The following is a 27075-nucleotide window of genomic DNA, read 5'->3' as shown; positions in this document are numbered from 1 at the left end:
CTGCTAAACTACAAAGTTTAGTTTGGTCTCTTCAGTCTAAATACTGCAGCAGTCTAATTTCATAATGATAATGTTTTCTAAAACAAGAAAGATATTCTACAGGGATTCAGTTAGTATTACAATGGCATTCTGCCTGCTCTCCAATTAAAAGCATGAAATAACTGCTCCAATAATAAAATTTGTAAAAACAGATGATAAAATAATTGATATCTTATAAGTGCTTATAATTACAAAACATCTGGCAAGTAATTTGGTGTTAAACAATTTGCATACGTAAGGATCAAATATATCACTAGTATTAAATGTTTTATGAAACAAATTTCCTCAATAATCTTATCAACACAAGTCAGTTCTTCAATTAAATTAATTTGTAAAGTACTTTGAAGATGTACAGTGTTATATATGAGATAAGTAATCCTACTATTTGGGACACGTTGCTTTTCCTATACATTTAAAATAAGAAATGTGGTTCTAAATGCATGTATTAAATATGATTTGTCTTCTAACAGTCAAGATTTTTTGCCACAATGAGTCTGTGCCCCAGTATCCTCAAGACTGTAGTATTTGCAGTTCATTAGCCGTTCTTCTGGATCCATTAGTTAAGAAGGGATCTCATCTTTCTTTTCTCGCTCTTCACATTTAAGGCGCTATCAGTGTGTCAACCAGTTTTTAATTCTATTATGTATTACAGTAGTGCCTGCAATGTGCTAGGTGCAGCACAGACATACAGGGAACAACCATACATGCTCCAAAAAGTTGATATTCTAAAAAGACAAATGAAGCTAAGAATGGAGGAAAGGGAGACAACATACAAGCAGCACTATGTGTATTTCATAAAGCATACAGTTTACTTCCAAATGCCTTGCTTCCTCCACATTAGATGGCTAAATTGTTATAGACATCACAGCAAAGATGAGGAGGACTTAAGGAGGTCCAACTATGAGTGGAAATTTCACTTTAATAATCTAATATATTTTACTTTCTTTGCTGCTTAGTTATGGCATCAATAACTTTTCACAACATACATAGAGTAGAAGTCAGCACTTGATGTGCAGAAAAGAACTACATACCGAGGAAAACTGGCACCTTTTGAGGTGGGTTATATGATCTATGAAAACAGCAAGTTGGGAAATATTTAGTAATATGACAACTAATATTAGACAGCAATTTTTTAAAAGTTCAAGTCCATTTCACTTACTGCTCCAGGAAGAAATAAAGATGACCAACTGAAAAACCCAGAGATACAACTTTCTTTTAAAACAATACTATAGACAAACTATCATACAAGGAGTTTTGTGATGGACTTGGAGAGAAGAGGCCAAGATGGAGAAGAGAAAGGGAATCAGAGGAGCCCTAAAACAAAAAAAACCCTGTTCTGTAAGTTACACTGCGGTGAAAATCTGTCAACTTTTCTTTGCTATGTGAATTTCATGCGACATTTGCAAAGTTTTCAAGAGTTTCCAAGTCATGTTATAGCCAGTTTGTATTAGGCTGAACACTAAACTCAGGGCAGTGACTTCATGACTGAAAGATCGCCCTCGCCGCGCTTGGCCAACCCCTGCCAGCGCTCCCATTCACCTACTCGGCGGGACACGAGGTATCCCGCCCCCTGGGACACTGCCCAGCGCGTGTTTAGCAGCTGCTGGGAGCCTGGAAAACACCAGCCTGGAAGGACACGAGCGCTACGAGCCAGCGGCGCCCGGCGCCGGGCTCAGGGCGGGCGTCTTGGACGATGCTGCTCAGCTTCCCCTGCCCGGCTCGGAGCCTCCACGGAGGAGCCCGCAGCCCCCCAGCGTCCTCCACCATCCGCAGCCCCCCAGCGCCCTCCACCAGCCCCTCCTCGGACCCCCGCCCGCACGGGGCCGCCCGCACGGGACAGCAACCGACCCGGCGCCGCGTAACCGGCCGGGACCCCGCCAACTGTCACCCCGGCCCCCCCCCCGGGCAGCGCGCCCCCGCCCGCGCTCGGTACCTGCCGCACCATGGGGCAGCGCCGCCCCGCTGCGCCCGGCGGGGGGGGGGGACGGGGACGGGGGCTCCTCTCTCCCGCGGGCCGGGCCGCGCCGCGCCGCGCAGGTGCCGGGCTCCCCGCACGCGACCAGGAAGCTGCGCCGGACCCCGCGCGCACACCCGCACCCGCTGCCAGCGCAGCGCCGCCGCCTCCCCCCCCGCTGGGCTGGGCTGGGTTGGGTTCGCCCGGCCGCTCCGCCGCGCCCGCAGCTGCCCCCTAGCGGCGCCCGGCCGCAAGGGGAGGGGAGGGGAGCGGAGCCCAGTGACCTCACGGGCGGGGGAGGGGTGGGGCGGTGCAACCCCACCCCACCCTCCCTCCAAGCGCCTGCGCAGTGGAGCCGCCGACTAGCGCGCGCGCGGCCCTGCCTGCCTGCCTGCTTGGGCGCGCGCGGCTGGCTGGGTGACGGCCCCGAGGCGAGTCTGGTGGCGCGGCTGCTCGTGCCCCGGCGGGTCTGAGAGGGTCGGGCCGAGAGCGCGCTCCCGAGCCCCCGTTGGGCTACGTCCGGCCCCGGCCCCTCCCTGCGCGCGCCCTTCGCCTCCCGCCGGCGCCGCGTGGCGCCCACGCCCTGCCGCGGAAGCTGAATGAGCCGCTGGGGGGGGGGAGTCGCAGCGCGGGGCTCCCCAGGGAAGGTTAAATCCCCGCGGGTCTCACCCCCTGGTGTCGAGGAATGGTCCCGGGAGGGGGGCCACGAGCGCCCCTGAGGGTGAGGGTGCCAGGTGCTGGATAAACCCCGGGGAGAGGCACGCCCTGCCTGGAGGGGCTGTGGGCATCTCTGCACAAGCAGGTAGCATGGGGCCAGCTGGGTGGGCATGTGGCCGCACGCTCACTGTGCAGGTGGACCTTGTGCCTCTGCACCAGCGGCTCCCTAGTGCGCCTTGATCTCCCATTTCAAAGCTGTGTTGAGCACAACGCATGAAGGAAGGGGTGTAGTGCAGCGTGGCAGGGTCCACCCACCCCCTTTGTGCTGGCAGCCTAGAGTCACACCTGAGATTGCCACCATCTGAGCCCTCCTACCGGCAAGCTCTTGCTCTCTAAGGTCCCAATTCCAGGAAGTATTTAACTACATGTTTAAATCTGGGATTTTCTTCGACTAATAAGTCAGGCTGCCTCTTGCATGAAATCCAGATCTCGCAAATGGGTGTATAAACATCTTTATGTTCAGACAAAGTTTAGGCTCTCTCAAAACTGTACTTCCTGAATTGCTCTACAGGTCAGACGCTTGGGCCAACTTACAGACTCATGGATGTTAAGGCCAGAAGGGGCCATTGTGATAGTGTGAACTCCTGCCCAGGGCAGCCCACACAACCTCACCCACACTCCTGTAATAGACTCCTAACCACTGGCTGAGTTACTGAAGTCCTTAAATATTGATTTAAAGACTTCAATTTACAGAGAATCCAGAGTTTACTTTAGTTCAAACCAGCAAGTGACTCATCCCCCATGCTGCAGAGGAAGGTAAACCACACCAGGGTCTCTGCCAACTTGACCTTGGAGAAAATTCCTTCCCAACCACAAATATGACCATCAGTTATGAGCAGGAGGGTGAGACTCAGCCTCCAGCCACCTGGCAAAGAATTTTCTAGTAACGTGGAGCAATCTCCTTCTAGTGTCCCATCTCTGGCTGTTAGAGATATTTGCTACTCTCAGTCACAGATGGGCCATATGCCATTGTAGGCAACTTTCTCATACCATCCCCTCCATAAACTTATTAAGCTCAGTTTTGAAGCCAGTTAGGGGTTTTGCCCCCACTACTCCACTTGGAAGACTGTTCCAGAATTTCACTCCTCTGATGCTTAGAAACCTTCCTATAATTTCAAGCCTAAATTTATTGGCCAGTTTATAGCCATTTGTTCTTGTGCCCTTAATTTAAGTAACTCCTCTTCCTCCCTGGTATTTATCCCTCTGATATCTTTATAGAGAGCAATCATAGCTCCCCTGAAACTTCGTTTGGTAAGGCTAAATAAGCCAAGCTGAAGTCTCCTCTCATCAGGTAGATTTTCCATTCATCTGACAATCCTAGTAGCCCTTATCTGCACCAATTCCTGTTTGAATCAATATTAAAGATGGGAGGCCAGAATTGCACACAGTATTCCAGATGAGGTGTCACTGGTGCCTTGTATAATGGTAATTAACACTTTCCAAATAGTAGGGGAAATACCTCACCTGATGCATTTTAGGATTGCATTAGCCTTTAATGGCATCACATTGGCAACTCACAGTCATCCTGTGATGGACCAATACACCCAAGTCATTCTCTGTTGCTTCCAACTAATACACTCACAGCTTATAGCAAAAATTCTTGTTGTTAGTCCCTATGAACTTGCAGATGTGTAGCAGCTAGAGGCATTCAGTGCCAAATCCTGACTATAAAGTGGTTTTACTTTGTGTGAAATGTCACAATCTCAAAGAGATCTGGCCTTCCTTAGTTGCTCATTGTTGGAGTTGGTGTTGTATGCTCTTTGTCCACTCTGACAACATGGCTGAAAACACCCCAGCACACTGTGCTCTCCAGCTCTTCATTGATGCAGAAACGGATGCATGCCCTGACCCTACCTGGTGCTGCCCACGGGGCCACCCCAGAGATTCATGGATTGGCAGGATTGAACCAGATCTAAGAACTTGACTACATGATGCCTGGTGTGATGCCATGAACCACTGTCATTCTGACTAGTGCCACAGTCCCCTGGAGACTTTGTGGATTTGATGAGTAAATCCAGCCCTATCCAGGAAAGTTAGGTATATACTTAATTTTATGCACAGACTTAAGTCCCATTTGCATCGATGGATCAAGGCACAACTAGAAAAGACAGACAAAGTGTGGGAGGGAATACAGAGGAGAAGGAATTTTGCGTCACAGAGCAGTGTCATATTGTCTGTGGGTACATGTATATGAGCTAACTTTAAAAATGTCAGTCCCTTGACTAATGCCAACTAAAACGAAAAACCTCAGCCCCATGCTCAGTTACAGACAATTACATTGCCATCATCGAAAGCCTGAGTAGACAGATGGGCCCTACACCGGGCCACAAACTATAAGACTGGTACTAAATGTGGAAGAAAATTCCACAATTGAGCAAAATTCACTAAAAATATGCTCTTTTTACGAACACAGGAATTGTCACACCAGATCAGGCCAGTGGTCCATCTAATCCAATAACCTGTCTCCAACAGAGCCACTCCTTCTTTAGAAGTCCTTTATGAAGGATAGGATTCCCTGCCACAATGCACTCCTCTGCTGCCTTTAGAAAAACTTGAACCTTCTTAAAATATTGTGCATTTTCTGAAGTCCTCAAAGCATGTGTAAACATAAATTAATTGAGCTCCTCATCTTCCCTTAGCAGTAAGAAAGTAACATACCTATTTTACAGATAGATGAAGTGAAACACATATTGAGGGGCAGAACATGATACTCTTATTTATGTAAAGTAGTACCTTGCATCCCAAACAGTCTCACTGAAGTCTATTGGACCACTGGTGCAGTAACGTTCTGTTCGATGGAAAGTAATCACAACCTGACTCTGGTACTAGCCATTTTCAGGATACAGGACTAGATGGACCTCAGGTCTGATCCAGAATGGCAATTCCTATGAACCTGCAGTAGTACTATTGGACAATTCTTTCATTAGAACATCAGAAGGCATGCTAATCTACCTGGAGGACATTTGTATCTAGTTATAATCCTTCCATCTGCAAAATTAACACCTGAAGTACAGAACTTTCAGCCTTATCAATTGAACATTAAGATCTCACAATCCATTTTTCTCAGCTGAAAAAACTGTTGAAAGACCAAGACTGGAGCTGCTGATTTTACAAGAACTAAAAAGCTTTTAGTATGTGCTGCCACTTATATCTATTTAATTCTATCCTTTGGAATTGTATTCCCAAAGTCCTCAACTATAGAGAATGTCAGAGAATCATATTGATTTAGAGTTAGGAGGGGAAGAGGGAAAGTAAATAGCTGTGACTCAAGTATTGAGCCTATTGTAGAAGAGGATCAACAGCTCTAATGAGCTTCTGATTATATAGCAGCAGGTGACTCCCCCAAATATGATTCTGTATCTGCTAACCAGCCAAACACCTATGTATGAAATACACAGTTATATGGATGCAGCTGCAGAGTCCCCTACATGCCATATGAACTTTGTTTCAGTTATGGCATGTTGGAAAACAAATCTAACAGTGAAACATTAATCAATGGGAGCAAATTGGTTGGTTGTAATTTTGTAATATTTTTTTCAAAATTGTAGATTGTATATAAATATACAAAAACTATGTTAAAAGAATATCAAGATTGCAAAGTCAAGTATTCTGGAGTTAGAAAATGCCAGAATTAAGGTATCCATGCAATCTTACTTTGGCCCCTTTGTGTGTATATGTATACATATTATATTATGACAGTTTTTACGTGGTCACATACTAGTGTTTCCCTGCCTCGTTCAGTGCACAAGATGGACGGTGCATACAGCATGAGTAGCTATTCAATATTTCCTTTTATCCACATCATTCAGTGTGTGGCCTCATGTCTTATTTACCACACACAATCCTAAATTTGCACTGATAACAGAATTTTTAATTTCCTTGTAGGCTTTTTTACAGCATTCATCACTGTAGCATTTTAATGCTTCCTAACATTAATTTATCTTCATAACACTTTTGAGAGGTAAGAGGGGTATTATTTTCCCCATTTTACAGACAAGGATCTGAGGCACAGAGAGATTAAGGCCCAAACTGTTGAAAGTATCCATTAATTTTGGGTGCCCAGTTTGAGATGCCTACCACCTGATTTTTCTGAGTACATAGATTATATAGCACTTTATATGTTCAAAGCACAGCTTCCATTTAGTTCAGTTGTAGCTTTAAGTGTTCAGCACTTCTGCAAATCACACCCCTGGATCTCAGATTGGGTATCCAGAAAATGAGGAATATAATTAGTGATCACCTCTGAAAAGTTTGGTTTGGGTGATTTGCCCAGTATCACAACCCTGTGGTAGAGGCAGGGATCCAGTTCTCCCGGGCAGCTTTCAACTCCCTTAACCATGAGAACATTCTTTCTATTTCTGCTTTTCCCCTGCATGAGTCATCATGCACCTTCCAGCTTTCATAGCCAATGAGGCAGGAGTACTACAGAGAAGAGTCTCCTTCACTACACAAGTCAGCTTCATTCCCAGAGCATAGTCTGTCCTGTGCAGTGAATGAGGTAAGATCCTGGGGTAAAAACATGTGATCAAGTAATTAAAGACTGTCTTATAATGGAGCAAATTAGAGTTGCACAGCTGGCATTTCCTAACTTTTCAGTGTTTGATTTTGCAAATCTAACAAAGGTTACTTTAAGTTATTTCCTAGATATTAAAAAAAGAAAAAAAGCCAGAAACCCAGATATTCCATTCCTCAGGACCATAGTGACCACCAGCTGGTTCATCAGCAGGGTTGGAACCTTTAGATCCACAATACTGACTGCTACTATTTGAGCTAATGGAGTAACTAGTAGTAGTATCATGCTGTTATCCTCTTTGTGGACCAGCACTAGAGGGGGGATGAGATACACACTTTGCCAGTGGGTTTCACAGATATTTGTTGACTGCAAGGGAATGCTAAATCTCAGGAATCCTGGGTTATATTCCAGATTCTGTAGGGGAGCGTGTTCTATGGATTGTAAATCCTTTTGCCTGTCTCTTCCACTAAATCTGTTCCCTGTTGGCCTGTTCTCTAGCATGGTCTCCCCCTATCCCCTTCAGCCCCTCTCCTACCTGCTCCTAGTCCACTCACAAGCTTATACCCTTTCCCCGTCCTCTTTTTTCTCTCTCCTAGCCTATTCAGTTCCCCTTTTTCCTATCCCCCCACCATCTTGTCACTCAGCCCACTGATGTTCTCCCAGCTCCTGTTCCCACCCCACCCCCTGCCTCCAAGCTGTATCTTCCCATCTTTACTGTGTTCTTAATTTTTCTGCATTTGAGTCAGATTGCCTCATTCCTTAGCTTCATGCTGCCTGGGCACTAGTGGGTGGAGACTGAGATCACTGCTCTCAGTTCTGGCACCTGGCAACACAACAGCCTCCAGCAAGTGGGAGAAGCAATTGCAGGAAAAGGCCTGCTCAACCCAGGATACAGTGTGAGCAGAGGAGGTGAAACATGCTCTGTGGAGACAGAATTGTCTGAGGTTTTTGCTGCCCAACTCTAACAAACTCTGTCAAGGATGTAGATTTTCAGAGGTTTATAATTCAGCCAAATCTGTGTGGATTTTCACAGGGACAGCACAAGGCACCTCTCTGATCCCAGAGTAAACCTCCTGCAATATTTCAAGTCCTTGTTCAAAAGCTTGGAAGCTCTAGCGCTCAACACAATGGCTGTAAGGGTTTAACATCAGCAAATCAACATATTTTCCCCTCGCCCCATTCTCAGAAATGGCTGACCTATGCCTGCTGAAACTTTCCAAGATATTCAGCCGAAGGCAGAAACTCAGCATGGGAAATTCTGTTCTGAATGGTTAAAGTTTGGCACACTTATAAGCAACTGAAATCAGGGCCTTATAATGGAAAATTTTTGGCAACCTTAAGTATGAGCATCAATTCTACTATCACATCACTGAACTATCACTCTGTGTGTGTGTATGTGCACAAACACCTGTAAAAGATATGCATGTTTGTGCACACACAGAGTAATGTTCATTCCGTTCTAGAGATATTAACATTCCAGTGACAGTCATTTTAAGTTTATTAAATATTTCTGAAACTTCCAATATCTCTCAAACTGGAATAAACAGTGGAATTTTCAAAATAACCTAAGTGATTTTGAAGCACAAATTCCCATTGACTTTTCAAAAATGCCTACATGTTTAAGTGTGTCAGATGCATACACAGATAGTTATACATATGTACACATCCATGAAAGATGTCATCCTTATAAAACATTCATTCACCAAAATAGAAGAGTAGGGAGAAAAAAGACTTTAGTGTTATATCTACAACATTTTGTGCAGTTGTAAACAGTGAAAGTTCTATGAACTGTTAAGCTGACTTACAATAGAAGTAGTGGAAACTTCATCAATTCAGCCATTTAAGCCTAGTCAGGACAAAGTAGTTTAGAATATATTGTTGGGAACAATTCTATGCAGGTATAGAAATGGGATAAAATTAACTAAGTTATCTTTTCTATTGTTAATTTGATTATCTGACTGCTATCATACATACGACTAGGAGAATGAATATGTATTTGCATGAAGAGAAGCATTTTGGACATAAACAAACATCTCTCAGTTTACCCTTTGGTTCTTTCTTCATTTGCTCCAATCTTTTAGCCGCCCTTTGATTTATTACTATCTCAAGTATTACAATATTTTTGCTAAAGCGATAGAAAACCTTGCTTAATTTCACATATACATTTTTATTGTATATGCCTGTAATACTGTTCCCATACTTCAAGATATAACAACATTTCTTCTAAAAGAAACAAAAAATATATTATTTGAAACTTCCTTCCTATCATTTTTACTTTGTCTGACATTGCTATAATGTGCCCTACATTTGGTTTTTAACATGTAAAGAGGTATGATCACAGCTCTGTAGATCAAATTTGAATGGATCTTATTGAAATGAATCCAGCCTATGCTATATTTTCTTAAGAATAAAATAGTGCTATATGAGTTCTCTATTAGGTACATAATCTCTCTCTTTTATAATTACTACTCCCCAAAGTGCAACAGAAAGGCTCATTGTATGTTATAGAGTATTTGAATTTAGAGAGGAAGCACTAAAGAATGATATTTTAATTGATCCATTTCATTTCTCTGTCTTTTGGTGAGGCTTGAGAGATACAGAGTGCGGTCTTTAGGGAGAATGGGGCACTTTTCTTGTCCATCTGATTGATTGATTGATCGATTTGCGTGATGTGAATGGGGTGTAATGTTGGTTTGGCTATCTATTTTAATTTGTATTCTGTAGATTTTAAAGTTATGTATAAGAAAATAAAGTTTCAGAACAGACACTTTGGTCCAGATCTTCAAAGGTATTTAGATGCCTAACTCCCAATAAAATGCAAGTTAGGGATTTTGTGGGTTGTGGGGCTTTATGTTACAAAAAAATAAGTAAAATACTGAGACACTATATAAAGCAATATATTGAACTAAATTCAGAACATAGTACACTTTGTAACACTGAACTATTACAGCAAATAGTTATTTTCTCTTAGTGGGGCTTTCTATTCACATGTGTATACACTATGTGGAACAAAACCATTTAAACATAGCACAATGCCACTTTCTCAGCCTCATAAGGAATGTTGGTCTGAAAACCTGACAATTAATATGCTGTAGTGAAGGGACTTGATATATTCCTTAGGAAAAAATACAAACTATTTTTTACCAGTTGGACTCCATTTTCAGTATACACCAAATCCAACCCAGCTATCATCAGGCCACAGTGCTGTTTGTACTTTATTGATTCACTCTAGTAGGACTTAGATCAGGCCTGGCATTTTTTTCTATACTTGAATTTATTGTAATCCATCTTTTGTTTTTAATTTAAATTTATTAGTTGTGTCAGAAACAATGCTGTCTTGAGTTCGTAATCTGTGTGACCACTCCTTCCACATTGTTTGTATTGCTGTTGTCACTGTTTATGGAAACAAAGAACTCCTTCCCACAGATGGGAATCAATAACATTAATATTTTCATGTTGTCTCACACATTACATACAGGAGAATAAACAGCAGGTCCTCTTGTAGGTGCTATCAGCCCTATGTTCTGAAAGCAGCCAAAACCACCGCAATGTAAGTTAACTCTTTCAAAAGATAAAAAATTAAACCACTTGGTGAAACTAGTAGTAGAGCAGCTTCCATCTGTAGATCAGAATTAATGTACAGAATAAAACCTGAGCTATTTTTCTTTCAGTATACATTGTTACTGGAATATACAGACGCTACAGCATTTTCTCATTTAAAGTACAGTTCAGCCCTAGTGGCACGGGGTGGTTATAAAGTACCCACAGGGAAGGAGAATAAATAATTAGGTCTAGAGACTGGGGATCAGAAAGGCAGCAACTGGACTAGGCTAATTGATTTTCAGATTGAGATTTTAAATATATACTGAATATACGGATGCTGTTCTCTTTTGGGGAGGGGAGAATCAGAAGAAGGTTCTGAACGTATACCGCTACACTTTCAATAATGACTAGATCTCTTAGATCCAAACAATGTCACACTTAAGTAGTAAGGCACTGCTTGAGAGCCTCTGTTTGTATGGCTCAAAACAACACAGCTTCTCTAATGAAGTTATGAACAGCTGGCCCCAGTACTCCACTGACATACACTAAATGCTAATCTCACTTAAACTGAACCTCAAGAAAAATGGTTTTAAAAGTACTGAAGAACTTCTGCCATTTTAAACATTTGAATTACACACACAAAGAAAAATATGTTGAAGAACATTAATGTTGCCAAGTCAGGCCTTCAAAAATTAGGAAATGCCAGAATTAAGGCTGCCCATGTGACCTTGAATCAGCCCTATTAGCAGCTATGCATTAGATACAGTCTTTAATTACATGATCTCATACTATTTTTCCCCCACCGGAACCTCTGTCATGATGTTTGCTCAAAGGGGATTCCAGACCCAAAGGAAGAGAGGACTTGGCAGACATTGCTTTTTTAGATCTGCTCCTTTAAGAGTCTGGGGCAACTACAGCAAAATTACTGCTCATCTCATCTCCTCCATACCTTCACAGCAGAAATGATGATGTGACCTTTAGTCATATATAGTACCACACAAGGATATCTAGAAATGTTTTCTACTGGAAACCTACTGGGTTCAAAGCAAGTTGCACCTATTCATCTCCAGTGACTGGGTTGCAAGTGTAAATGCAGAATTTTGCCCATTTGGCTCAGTTTTATTAAGAACGTAAAGCAGGCACCTACAGCTTTTCTGAAATTCAAGGACACAGAATGAATGAATGAATGAATGAATATTTATGGTCATACCTCTGTTATGGCAGTAGTTTTAATGCTTCAACCACAACTCACAGTGTAAACATATTAAAAGGAGAATTCCCTTTCTCTTCTTTCCTCTCACCATATTTGTTAAGCTAATTATTTTATTTTAACAAGGTATTCTCAAGAGTTATCCTTCAGTGTATGTCCTTACTTCTGCTTTTCCCGGTTAAATTAGAGAAAACATTAAGAGAATGAATTTTGTGGTCTTATTAAAATTCTGAACCAGAAATGAAAAGGAATATGAATTAATTATGATAAGACAGGTAACTGTGAATTATGCCATTATATTTCCATTAAGGGAGTTCTAGTGATTTTATAAACCATGAGAATGAAGCCTGCATGGTTATGTAGTCACAAGAAACCCTGGGTAGTTGTATATTGTCTTTTTTTTTTTTTTTCTTTTTCTTTAATGAACTACATTTGCCCTTGGTTGTGCAAAGTTGCCCTTTACAAAGTGGGAACGCTCATGTCCCACTTTAAAGAAAAAATCCTCAAGTGTTACTATGAAAATTTATACCAGCTGAACATCTGCCCCTTAGCATATTGATATGGCAGAAATGCTTTTGCTCATCTCATAAGAATAATTGCATAGAGTTTAAAGCCAGAAGGGACCATTAGATCATTTAGTCTGACCTCCTGTGTATCGCAAACCATCAAATTTCACCCAAATATCCCTATATTGAGCCCATTACTTTAGTTAGACTAAAATTTTTCATTCCTCAATAGACTAAACTGTTGTGTGTTGCAGGCAGACAACTGGAGAGACAGAGGTGTCACCAAAGCCAAAGGTCCCTGCAAATGTCAGGAAACTGATTAGGTGAGATATACCCAAATGACCATAGCATGCAACCCACAGCTCATGCTACAGAGGAAGGCAACCTGGCCCCAAGGTTCCTGCCAATCTGACTGCAGGAAAAATTCTTTTCTGACCCCAAATCTGGCAGTCAGTTTAACCCTAAGTATATGAGCAAGACGCACCACCTCAGAGCACTAGTCCATCTGGTCCTGCAGCCAGCTGTGGCCAATCTCTGATGCTTCAGAGGAAGGTGAAAAACAACCCCAGAACAATCTGGAGAAAAAACAATCCTTCCTGCCCGTCTCCACCACCGATGTCTCCCAGTCCCAGATGCTTCCCTGGCTCTCTGTCCCACTCTCCTTTACTAACCAGTACTAGTTCTCCCCTCTAAGTCCCTCTCACAGTTTCTATCTCCCCACAGTTTCACTCTCACCAGACTTCTTGACCCAATCTACTTCTTTCCCTCGCTCCTGGTCCAGCTTGTAACCCCTCTGCATTAAAAGACCCCTCCTCCACACTGCCTGGGTCCCAGCAGCAGGGACAGCTCTAGATCAAATGGCACCTTAGGCGAGGAGTGTCTCCGGCGCCTCCTTGCCCATTTGTTAAACTTTTCCAGAAAGTCTGGAAGGCTCCATGAGATTCTACAAAGGTCCGGAACATTCTAGGAGGTTAGTGAAAAATGAATCCTCATACAGAATACCTGAAACATTTTATTTCAAACATTCTATTTCCCCTAACAACAAAAACAGCATCCCGAGCCCAGCATCCCCCAAGCCTAGCACCCCAGGCGGTCTCTTGCCCTGAAATCCAGCCCTGCCCAGCAGCTCACTGAGAGTCCAGGAGAGACCGGCTCCATGCTGTCGGCTCCAGTGTCCAGCCCTACCCTGATCCAGATCAGCTACTGCAGGGAAAATCCAGCTTCAGCCCTATAGCCCTGGGCTGACGCATGCTCAGTCGCTCTGTGGGGATGGGGCACACGCAGTCTGGCCAGCTGTAAGAGCAGTGAGAGGCACATCCCTGACACAAAGGCCACTTCCTGACTGATTCCAAGGCTGTGCTCCAAAGCATGGGATGCTAGAGCACTTCAAAGAAAAGTTCTCACCATTTTTTTTTAATTGGGCAAAAAAAAAAAATCATTTTTCCCTAGCTTTGTTCTTGGAAATGACTCAATTGTTTTGGCTGAAATTTTCCAGAAAAGCTCCACCTGAGATAGACACCCAGCATGAAAAATTTCAACCTAAATGCTTAAAGTTTGATAAAGTTAGAAGCAACTGAAAACGGAGTCTTATAATGGGTAGTCTCAGGTAACTTTAATAATAGGAGATACTACCAGCCCCACGTATAATGAGTGGACGCTCACAGCACAGTAATTATTTCAGAATAAAGTCTCTTTTATTCTAGAATAAAGTGTCCACACAGGTAGTTATTCTGGAACAATTAAATTCAGAGTAGTTTACTCTATTCAATTCCCCCATGTAGGGAAGCCCTAACTATTGAGGGTTATGAGGGGACTTCCTAAGAAGGGGGAGAGGGCAGATTATCCCACATCTGCAGGATGTCTTGTACCTTCCTCTGAAGCATCTGGCGCTGACCCTTGGCAGAGAAAAGATACTGCACTAGATTGAACATTGGTCCAATCTAGCATGGTACATCTCTAGCTACATCTCCCTAGTGCAGGGTTGAGCTTTTATGGGAACATTTTCCTAGCATACCTTTCTGGTGTCTGGACTTTTAAATTTGGCAGACACAAGCAGTTGCAGCCCTAATGTGGGTATTTTCTCCCCTGTAAGCTGTTGAATGCAGCTTTCTCTCCCTTCAAGCAGTCATGTTTCTTTACTTATTTCTTAGATGACACACTGTCATAAATAATTATTATTAATGTAACACCATAGTTGTGCATCGTGACTAACTGGTGACTAGGACACCACAGTCCCTCCCTAAATACCATTTGACATGATTTACTTAGAAAACATACAATGAAAATAGGGAAACAGAAGTGATGTGGGCATGACAAACAAACAGTAATATAGCAATTTCCTGCGTTTCACTTGATAGAGTATGGAGCCAAATGCTCTCTTTCCTCTGTCAGCTATTAACTCCCTCTTCTTCACTGCCTCTTCCCCCTTCTACCTGGGCCACTCTCCTCTGCTACCATCACATCTTCACACTGTTAACCATATTTGTAAACAACTCTCAAGCAGCTGGAGTTTTGCAGAACACTGCATGCTGAGCTCAGACAGGCTGCCTGTTGCCTTTCATAGGTTCACATAATTTATTGTCAAAAGGCACTATTGTGATCATGTAGTCTGTCCTGTAAAACACAGGCCATAGAACTTCCCAAACATAATTCCTAAAGCATATTTTAGAAACACATTCAATCTTGAGTTTAAAATTGTCAGTTATGGAAAATTCACAACGACTATTGGCTAATTGTTTCAATGATTAATACTTGTATTGTCATGACAGGCAAGTCTGTGGAGGAGCCACCATTCCCGCCTACAGGATTTTCACAGAGTTTGTTGCCTTGGGATCATTGTATCCTGGTCTCACCTCTACTGACTGCCATTTATATTTTTGTGCATTTCATAGCTTTCATTACTGTGCTAAGGCTCATACTCACAACTCTAGAAGACAGTCAAGTATTAGCCCCTCCCATTTTACAACTTAATGGATAGGATGCACAAAGTCAACTTCAGAGAAGGGTAAAAGTGAAACCCAGCTCTTTAAGACAGCAGAGACATGCCTAATCACACCGTCTTTCAGAATGAATGAGCTAACTTTATGTGGTTTGATTAGCTTATCTCTAACTACTTGACTGCATTCCCCCATCTGATGCAGGGTTAGAACCTAGGATTCTTGATCTTCAAGATTGTGCCGAAATATATATCTTAAGTCCTGATCAACTGGCTGGTGTAAAAAAGGGATAATAATGACTCTTCTAGCTCAAATGGTAGAGGTTTGTATTAGAAAGCAAAAGGCAGAGAATTCAAAGCCTGCTGAGAACTCATGACCTCATGGTTGCATATGATAAAATTGGCTTTTTCCAATTCTCTTTTTAAAAACCTAGTCAATTCAATTCACACCAATCAGAAAATATCCTTGAATAGTTAAACAAAACTTTATAATCTGTCATTATGGTGCAACATGCAACAAAACACAGGTATCCCACATTTTGGTTATTTATCACCCTTTGAATACTGGTGTCACTCTTTGGCAGATTTGAAGGTTGAAAGGTATGTGCCTAATTTTTCCTCTTTTCCCATCCACTGCCTGGATTTATTACGTTTCCACTGCCCCATCCCTTCCCCACTGCTGTCTTCTCTCTTTTCTTTTTGCTCTCCCAATTATTAGCTCTAATCTCTGCTGCTGGAGGGAATCACATTTCCTGTTCAGGAAAACTAGTCTTCATGCAGGGGGGACTTCCCCTCCCACTCTGGAGGACTCTTCTGTTGGGCAGAATCACATAATTCACAAGAGTGACGTGAATTTTCTTCCTACTCTGTTTAAAGTACCAGCAGAAATATGTTATACATTATATATTAAAGGGTTCTAAATCTCAGTGATTTTGTGTGTTGAGAGAGCGAATGAATGACTCACCTAGGAGACTTTGGGTCCAGTCCCATTACCCATTATTTAGTCACAGTGAAACAGCTTCAACAGAAGAGAGTTAGGGCTCTTCACCTCAGACTGTCCCATAACCTAGTGGCTAGCACTGAGCTGTGAGAGATGCTTGTTCTAATCCTCTCTCCCTCTAACAGAGGGGGGAATTAAAGCTGCATCTTGTATAGCCCAGGTGAGTGTTCTGATCCCTGGCGTTATAAAGCACGTACCACCCCCTCTGGCCCTTTTGCGTGGAGTGAGGCAGGTGACTAACTCATTCTATAAGAAATGCCTTAGGCATCCAAGCCACCTGACTCCAAGGGGGGTGGTTCCCATTGTGGATTGCTAAGTAGACCTAGATGCCTCCCTGCAGCCTCGACTTAGGGGGGAGGGGCTGGCACATGCCCCTTTTGTTGGCATCTCCCATTGGCTAGTTTAGGCAGCGCTCCATCTAGTGCTCTGGCTTTTGTGAATCATAGCCTAAGGCGCCTTTCTCTCCCCATTCATTGTTTAGGAAGCATAGGGATCTAATTTGACTTTGCGGATCACAGTGTAGTTCTAGGTGCCATGATGTTAAGCATTGCAATACTCAAGTCCCTTCATGCATTCTACCGTATGCCTTAAGAATTGTAATGCCTTGAGATTTATCATAAACAGAGCAGTCAGATTCAATCCAGAATAGCCAGATTCAGAAGCTTAATTTACTTAAAAGGTGCTACAAAGGGACCATACAAAAATTAAAGAGAACTACCATATGTTGTTCATTTAGACAACTACAGAAAAAACTTTATAACCACTAGCTGAACTCTACAAGAAATATTAGATATCAAGGCAGAGAGTTACCATGATCCAGTTTATAGTTGGCTTTTTTAGTCTGTGTCCTTCTAACATATCATGTGATTGTCATTATGGCAAAGACCAAAGGAACATAGTCTCTTTACTGATCGAGCACTGGGATTGATGGTTGGGTCCTTAAGATGGTCTGGCTGGATATTTGATTTATGTCATCACTGGCAATCATATCATGCCATATGATCACCATTCATGTAGTGGCACTCGTTGGTAAACACGCTTCAGAATTCGTTGGCCTTCCATTCTAATAGTGAAAGCCATCTTCCTCTTCAGCAAGCAGTTGAAAAGCCTGAATATTGTTATCTGCACTTCAGCTGAAGTGGACCAGCCAGGAAGTGGTGTAAAGAAATTTGAGGACCATGCGTTTTTGTTCTCATTCCACTTCAATGAGTTGCTCCAGCAAGGGGTGGCCATAGTACTTTCACTCAATGCCTGATGGGCATTGCAGGGTTGGCAGGTGATTAATGAGTGACTTATCAGTGTCTGATTCCATACTAGCAATCTGTGACGCTTCCCAGGGGTACCCAGGGATGTGAGGCCCCTTGCTACCACCTGCCCTTAGAGAGAGGAAGCCTTGTCTGTGCCTGCTGAGAGTCAGTTCTCTGACTCCAACAGCTACGGGCAACGCAAGTACTCCTCTCTCAGCCTACACAAGCACGAGCCCTTCAAGCATCACCCTGGAATGTCTAGCCCCTGTTCCACTGGATACTCACAATATTCACAGATTTGCTGCTCTCAAAGAAGCACTCCAGCTTACCAGATCCACTTCAGATCACCCCCTCTGCTTTACACACAGCACTTAGATATGTTAATAGTGAAAACAAGAATATGTTTATTTAACAAAAAGTAGAGATTTAAATTATAGTCAGTAAAAATATTGGAAACAAATGGTTACATATAAAATAAAATCGTACCATGTATTCTAGAATCTAGACTTATTTAATTAGAACTGTTATGTCTTCTAGAGCAAAGCCCCCCAGTCCTTCCAGCTTATTACAGTCTGGTTTGGCTATGATCTTCCATTTATGAGACAAGTCATGCTGTCAGCTTGCCTCCTCAGGGGAAAGATGCTAGGAGAACCTCTACCCCTCAGATATGCTCAAACAATCCATTGTCTTTACTCGTGAACAGAATCCACTTCTGCTGGTTTATTTCTTCCTGTAAATTTCTTCTCTTGAAGATTTCATCATCTCTTGATGAGCATTTTGGCTCAGGATGCAAAAAGACTTGAAGTGCACAATACACAATACCCAGCCAACGCAATAAACGTTTATTACCCTCTGCCTGGAAGGAACTGGCTTGAAGCATGTCACCACCTGTTTACTTGCCTTAAGGCCAAGGCTTTAAGAATATAATCTCCAATATGGATACATAACTCTGCAAATATTATCGACACATAAATTTTGAAATGATTATGATGACCAGTGGGCTACTGGCTCTCAGTAGAGGTCTCACATGCCACACCTTGGTGAATTATTGTGTGTATGTTTGACCCAGGGGGATTCCCTGTAAAACTCTATGCCCCCTGTGCCCTCTGCCACTTGGCACAGAGGAGATGTACCTGCAGATAATTTTTACCAGCATTTGCATTCAACCTTTAATGAAACTCTGAGAAGAGATGTCATCATGATCCTGGATAACCTTAAGGAACAAGTAGAAAGGATAATGACATCTACGCAAATAAACTCAGGAAATTTGGTACCTAGTGTACCATAGGGCGATGTTAAACTTCATTTAGAGATTGAAATGCCTCTGTTGGCCTGGGTTCTGAGTTGTTTTTATCTTAACACTACTTTTGTAGCTGCTAGTGAATGACTAAATTCCGTACTGCTTAGATTATGTACTACATAGATTAGTTGCAGGAAAATCATTGGGCCAAATTAATCCCTGGTATAAATTTCATTGATATGAAGCGATGCTTGTTATAAGTTCCCACCCGAAGAGTACTGGAAGTCATTGTTTTTCTTAAGTGGTATTCCGAGCAGGGTCTTGAAGTTTCCAGAGCTGACTGTTTTTATGGGATCTGAGAAGGGTTTGTTTATGTTATGGATGACTAGCTGGTCTTTTGTCTGTGGCATGGAGGGGATTGCCTCTGGCAGTTTTGTTGTTTTTATGTTTTACGTTTTATTTAATTACAGGGCGTCTAGAGCCTTTGGAAAGCATTTTTTCTTTTTTAATCTCTCTAAATCAGTATGAGCACGTCCTTGTTTTCTTCACTTCCTGCAACTGGCCAGGGTCAAGAAGGGATTCCCAGATCCCCTCCCCCAACTGTTTTCTGGGACATTTATCCTTTCTCTGAAGCATCAGGGATGGCCAGGGATGTCGCTGGGACATTGGGGTGGGGTGGGGTGGGGAGGGCGGGGCTGCAGTTCTGAGGTGGCATCGAGCACTCTCTCTCTCTCTCTGGTACTGTTCCTGCTCACATGCTTGGGGTCCAACTGATCACCGTATGTGGGATTGGGAAGGACCTCAGGGGTTTTTCACCTTCCTCTGCAGTGTGTGGGTGCAGGTCACTTGCCAGGATTATCTGGGTACATCTCACTTAATCATTTCCCTGCCATTTTGGAGGCCACAGGCACTGCTGCACCTTGGTCCCTCCTATTCTTTGCCTGTGGCACATAATAGTTTCGTCTCCTGTGGGCTGCAACACTTTCGTCCCATTTCAGTTGCGGGATTTAATGTGCAGATGCTGGGTGGTGTTGGTGGCCGATGATATTGAAGCGGTCAGGCTGGATGACTTAGTGGTTCCTTCTGGCCTTAAATGCTCTGATTTTATGACTTTTAAATGAATATACAAATAGGCCAGTTGTGCTTATAAGCCTGTGTTTTGGGTACACTAAGGGGGTCAGTGTCCTACTCTACACAAGATCAATTCACAATTCTAGGATTACAAGTACAACCTAATCACAGACATTCCTGTTTGTTACCCTGGTAATCTGATTCTGCACAGATAATAACAAAACCTATTTTCAAAGCAGAGGTAATATTATCGCTGATGTTTGTGCATGAAGATGTCTTGGTTTGATGCAATGCTTCTGAAACTGAAGTGTTTGTCACTAAAACATATCTGGCGCTTTCATCTCCATTCAAATTAAAAAAAAGAGGAAAATCACTTTTTTCCCTGGATTGGAATGGCAAAGCTAGTGGATTTTAAAAGTATTCAGGCTGCTAAGAATATGGATAAGAAAAGCGTTAAATCAGTAGAAGTTGGTTATTGTCCCTTTATCAAAACAGAAATTCAACTATTTGAAGGTAACAGGTGTTGCTGTCCCTCTTTCTTCTTTTGTGTACATTACTACCACTCCATCCACCTCCAGTAGCTCCAGATAGCCTAATTTCAAATGCTACTGCAACTGTTCACAGATTTCTTGTTGTCATATGGACATTTTAGAATAGGCTTTCTTTAAAAAGCCAGGAAAGAATACACTGTGGAACAAAGAAGGAGTATTTCACTGTGGCTTATGAAGTGGTATTTTATTAAGAGAATCACTGAAGTAAAATAATGATATTGTTTATAAATATGGATGTATAATGAGAATATTATACATACACATTGGTCTGAACTACCCATAATTCCAGCAGAGCCCATCAGAGGATTGAGTCATCTTGTTTTAACGTCTTTGCTGCAGTAGCTTTATCATCAAGCAAGATTCCAATTTAGTAAAAGGGAGATAGGGCTGCAGGATTGGGTGCTATAATTGTTTCTGCCAGTGGAGAGACTGATGCAAAAGATGCCAATAAGAGGTTAATAAAGTAGCTTCTGTTATAGCTGCTGTCACAGAAAGATGTTTGAAATGGGATGACTGACTCATCTGATGGCTTTCTGACTCAAATACAGTAGTTTGGATAATTGAATTTATATCCCATGACCTTTCCCACTTCATCAACAGTAACATTATTTTTCTTCAGAATACATTTATTTTAACTCTATCATTGACTTCAATGGACATTTTGTCTGAGTGAAGTTTAGAGGATCTGGACTACAGAATGCTCCCTTAGTTGAAAGCTGGCAGGCAGAGGCTAGGAAAGTTATACATACAGAATACATGATGGCGTGGTGTCATACAAAAGTTTTATTGGCATGAGTTGTGGTGCCATATTACTCTTAGTGTGAGTTAATAATGAGTTCCATGACACCTGTATAGAACTGCATGCCGTCTTGTAAGTTATACGTACACGTGTTATAGACAATATATTCTAGAAATGTTTGATATTGTCTTGAAACATTTTATTGGGATATATGTCTAAATCTTTCCACTTGTAAAACCACACTCTCTTGGTAAAATGAGCCCAACAATCTTGAGGTGGCAGAGAAGGGAGGGGCAAAAATCTTAATTATACTAGTTAAAATGAGTAACAATGACCTAAAACAGCTTTTCTATGCATAAAAATGTCATGATTTTAAAGCCTCTGATATCTTGGAATTTTCTAGGATGATAAACCAGAACAGTATGTCGCACTGGTCAGTTGATAATCTCGTTTCGAGTGATACAAAATCACCCATTTCTAGCCCTGAAGGAACCTGAGACAGCTCTGAACCTTAAGCACGTCACTAGCCCAGGGCTAATTGTTGTCCATCTTGGGTCTTGGGCCAGTGTACTTTTGGGAGGAAAATTCCACATTTAAATTTAAAGCAGAACACATTTTTGTGGGAGATATAATTTTTATTAAAATGTTATCTGTCTGAAGCCACTCAGAAATCTGGAACATTAATCCATATCTAAGTAGTGGAGAGGGATCAGTAGGGAGAGTGCAGGCAAGACAGTAAAGGAGGAGTGCCATGTATTAAATCTGCAGCTACTATGCATCTTTAGGAATATATTATATATAGTGTATGTCAGAGTATGTACCGAGAAAGAAGGATTTGATTTAGATTGATCAGTAAATTCTTATTGGATACACTTTTTAATTTAACTCCAGACTTGGTTACTTGCTGAGATATAGTTGCCATTAAAGATAACTGTTAATTAGTAACCTACAAACAGACTGGAACCCTTGTATTTCAGCCGCCATCAGAGTCAGTAATTAAATGAAAAGGGTTGGTGTGTCTAACACCTTAAGGCAGTTTAAAGGCCAGTTCACTGCATTTTACTTCCTAGTAAAAGCATAGGAGTAAACAGGCAGACAGAAGGATGATCGGGAGAAATCCTTTCCCCACTTCTTCAGAAGATAAGACAATTGATTTGTAAGAGTTCTAGTAAGTCTTACAGTCAAACAGTTAGCAAAGCACAATCATAAAGAAAGTGAACAAATAAAACAGTAATTACTATTCCCGCAGTCTGCAAGACAGCACAATCAAAGCAGCAGGTGGCCCTTCTAGGCTATACTTGTAAAGCATGAACAGAGGTCTACCCTGCAGGCCCTTCATATTCTGGAGGTCATTTCTGTTGTCAGCCAGAGATTACACAGAGGGAAAAGTAATTCACATAGTCTGATCAAGAGTTTGCCTTGGAAACAATAAGGTGCTGTAAGAAAGCTTTGTAAAGCATACACACAAGGCTGGGGCTAGCCCTTCTGCTACTTCAAAGGATTTGTGTTTACTCTTCTTAGCACTGAAGAAAGGAAAGGAAACCTCAGAGTAATCACAAGAGATACAAACTCATTTCCTCTCCTCCGCCCTTTTTTGAAAAACCCCATAGCAAGAAGCATAGTCTTGGCGTCGATTATGTTGCACATGAAGACAAATTTAAGCAATTATTTGTTTCTCAAATTAAATAAAAAGGTCAAACTTTACTCCATAGACATTTTAGTCATAATTTGCTGGTACAGAGCCACAACAGATATAGCATCTATTGCTGCAATTTTCACTCACGCACATAAGTCCCTTGGAAGCAAGTGGGTTTACTCTTGCGAGTAATTACAAGGTCAAGCCCTAAATCATGATTTAGTGCTCTCCCCATCAAAACAATAGAAATCAGAGTTTTAGGATGATGTTCCATTGTTAATTTATGACAAATTGATTGTAGGGTTTATGAAAGTTTGGAAACACAGCACAGTCTTACACCATATATGCTGCAAACCCAGTAACCTGGAGAGTGATTAAAATAAAATCTTTCAGCCCTAATTGTGAATTCATTGAGTTTTGTTGGTAATCACACTTTTGACTTGTATAGCCTACTATAGGAATGCATAATCACAAATCTTTAAAACATATACCTAGCATCATCTATTGTGCAGATACCTATAGATAAAATACTCATACTATTTACCAGTATAGTATAATAGTGTCATTGTATGCTTCTTTGGTTAATTTATCTGGTGCCAGCATGAAGGAAGTTGCTGCAATCATGTGGATAGCTTGAGTCAATATGTTGAACCAAATTCATTTCTTACAGGATTCCAGTGACTATTATACTTTGTCCAGGCTTTTGATTTTGAATGTGCAAGTCAGAGTAACAGAAAAACAGCCATATTGCCCAAAGATATAGCAGGCACAAAGTGAGTTATGAAAGACTCACTAGCTGCTTGCACTAATTTACATGATTAGTTCTAACAACAGCCAGGAATTTCCTGCAAGTCATATGCTGCCGGGAACCTGGGGAGATTTGGAGCATACTTTCAGTTCCAAGTTGTACAGTTTATATAGAATTAGTACATCTAAAGTTCCCTTATGATTATGTACCACACATTGAGATACTACGTAAGGTATGTATCCCCGAATACAGTATGGAACATGTATTTGTGACAACATCGGACACATACACAGAAAAAGCTATGAACATTTTTATAGTATATACGAACACCTTCAGTTTATCTGCCTGCAAAATGCTCATAGGTTGCCATAATATATGGTCTAAGGGCTTCTGACTCTAGGTTTTAATCAATACATTCTGAGAAAACACCCCAATACACTAAATAAATAAATAACATGAAAAATAAATCAGTGTTTATCCAATAAACACTGGAAGAGGTTATTTGTAGCTAAAGCCTTGTGTACACAGAGCAGTAATACATACTATGGGGATGTGATTTCTAAAGCACAATAACACATTGTGCAATAATTGGTCTGTGTAGATCCTGCTGGTGCCCACTAAAGGTTCCCGAGCCCTCTTTCATGTAGTGCTGTTTGAAACAACACTACATGAAAGCACACTAAGGAACGTTACAAAGAGATTACTCATTATAATGCATAGCACTGTAATGAGTAACATATATAATATACATTACTTCTGACAGTATATACAGAGAGAAAGCCCTGAGACCCCCTGGATATCCACATAAAACTAACACTGCTAAAATAAACCCTAAAAATGAAATTAATAAACCATTCAAAATAAAAGCCTAAATAGAATACTGAAATACAATTTACTGTGGATGACTGACAATATGGATATAGAGGCCATGGAAGTAATTTATAGGTAAAGTTAAATATAGAATGCTATAGTACTTATCTATACGGGACAAGACTCTGCGGAGGAGCTGGACTGTTATTCTGATAATATCAAGCATTGAAATGTTACGCCTTTCATAAATATGTAATCACTCTAAAGTCATGGTCAAAATCCTTTGAAAGATGATGTTTAAGAACATATTTATAGTTAAAATCTAGGAAAAAATCTTACTTTCTGGTTTAAGCGAAATGATTAAATATAAATGTAGGTTAATTAAATATAATTTTCATAATACTATCATGCAGAGCTCAGGGAGAGTTTGCAGAATTAGCCATGAGGAAAAAACATCTTAAATTTGATGTGGAAATCAATAAGGCAAAATAACCATGCATATTCATAGTGCCATTTTTTTACACTGTGATGATAAAAGGGGAATCATATTTTTAAAGTGTCTCTATATTTTTTCTCTGTCAAATGGAAAATATTTTCAACACAATACTCTGCAAAAATGTCTTGAAGAAATGAAACATAACACGATCATTAAATTTTGCAGGCAGATAGATCTAGGTGTCAATTTCCCTTATATTCCATTTTAAATTTATTTTTTATTGTCAAATATTTCTGTTCCAATACAGGAAAAGACTAAGGAGCCCTCTGGCCAAAATAATACCACTCAATTGAAATGGATATTTAAAGGAGAAAAATGTACTGGCGCCTAAACTGCATAAACACAAGTGCTTAACTTTATGTACATGAGTTGCAGTGGGACTACTCACATGTGTAAAATTAAGCATAAATTAAATATTTATAGGCTCAGGGCCCAGTCTAATGGTTAAGCTAATTATCCATATACTTTCCCTCCTGTTTTAATGCTCATGTTTCCAGCGGAAGTAGTATTCTCAGTGCCTATCATACAGCCCCTGCTTTCTTCTGATTAGATAGTGTAAGAACATAGATAAGAAAGTGACATGGCGACCTATGCCTGGAACCATAGGCTTTCACTTTTGATGGCAATTTGGAAAGGGTTAATAAAAGAAAGTGAAATAAAATTAGCATAAAGATTAAAACCCAAGTTACTTTGTCAAAGGTAATCAGAGCCACAGCAGCCCCGAAAGGGACAGTTTAGCACTGGCTGCTTGAGGAACAAGGGAGCCCAAAATATTGGGGAGGGCCAATCACTTACTGAGGGGGATGAAAATTACATGTTGTTAATTTATGTAGTGCCAAAAGTGTGCCAGGCACTGCACAAACAAGTGAGGCTGGGCTTTTCAAACAGCCCTGAGGGAGTAAGGCATGCAAGTCTCATTGAAAACTGATGGGAGTTTGGATGTCTGCAAGTTGAAAATCTCAGCATAAAAGAGACAATCTTCCTGGCCCCACGAGGTGACTGACTACATTCCAGTATCTGAGAGAGAATCTGGCCCTGCAGACAATGCCCAGAGGCAGCATCAGAAATGCAGAGAATGAAACATACTTTCTTCTCTTGCCTTTTCAGTGTTAAATATCACCAGTGTGGCACATTACTTTAAGGCTACACATCATTTTAAAATGTAAGTATTGTAAATGGAAAAGCTAGTTCTTCTTCACAAATGATGTTTCTGACTTACTTTGTCATTTATGCCAAGTATTCAGCTAAATAAGGAAAGGAGTTTAAGGGGAAAAAAGTCTGGCTTGCTTGGAGGAGATGAGTGGGATTCTGGGTGGGGCTAAAGCCCAGATTTTTTTTGCTGAAAAAATTCAAGCCTATGATTAACAGAAGATGATGTAGCTTAATGGCTAAACGAGAGTATAAGATGCACACACCCTATTTAAAAAAAACACTTCATCATTTTTAAACAGCAAATGAGAGAAAAACAGTATTAGAATAATGGCACGTAAGACTGGTACATGAGGAGGTACAATATTTAGAGAGTATTTTTTCCACTATTGGGAGCGATGGCACAGAAGCAGATCTTTTAAATTGCCATTATTAGTGCTACAAAATCTCAAAGGATGGGTATCTTATCTGACTGTGCTCTAGTTTGAAGTCTCCTTAGTAAAGTCAAAGAGTGGAAGCAAAACCAGTTGAAAGTCATTTGTATTATGCTAGCATCTGCTAACTTTTCCAAACTAAGATTCTGGTCCCAATAATAGTGTTTTAAATGGCTACTTACCTACTTCCAAACGTAATGTGATCTTAAAGCATTCTGTCTGGCAATTACCCTTCATTTCTTTAGAAAGCTTTTTATAACCTTAATGGGAACTGAGAAATTTCTTCAGTACACAATTTCTGTGTACAATAGAACACTGCTGTATTATATCATGCTGTGTCACATTTCGCTTCTTATTATGTTAATGTGTTGGTTGACCTGTTTAAACTGGTTTGATGGAATAGAAAAGACAAAAAAATGCATGTATTTGTAAGCCGCGTATTAGGTGTAGTCTTTATATTCCATTTATGAAAACATGCTGTTTGAAACAAGTGCAGAGACAGACTAATCTGATTAAGTGCCAACTATTCCTCTGTGA

General features: G+C 41.2%; 1 protein-coding gene across 6 annotated transcripts in view; it reads right to left on the bottom strand.

Annotated features, from left to right (window-relative positions):
• PTPN3 (protein tyrosine phosphatase non-receptor type 3) overlaps positions 1–27075 on the bottom strand; it is a 283828-nt gene that overhangs the window by 230621 nt on the left and 26132 nt on the right. The window contains exon 1 of one of the 6 annotated variants that reach the window (XM_067569972.1): positions 1982–2105. The exons of 3 other annotated variants lie outside the window; for them this stretch is intronic. The gene's annotated coding sequence lies outside the window, so the exon portion shown is untranslated. Of the gene's footprint in view, positions 1–1070; positions 1475–1981; positions 2106–27075 lie in introns of those variants that run through there. 2 more of the 6 variants (XM_067569971.1, XM_067569973.1) reach the window with 2 other exon arrangements.

The sequence above is a fragment of the Emydura macquarii genome, unplaced genomic scaffold (assembly GCF_026122565.2).
Source record: "Emydura macquarii macquarii isolate MOO-44397 ecotype Brisbane River unplaced genomic scaffold, CSIRO-AGI_Emac_v2 contig_2975, whole genome shotgun sequence".
Taxonomy (NCBI): domain Eukaryota; kingdom Metazoa; phylum Chordata; order Testudines; family Chelidae; genus Emydura; species Emydura macquarii.
Note: the sequence above shows the minus strand (reverse complement) of the source record. Positions and strands in the feature narration are given on the sequence as shown.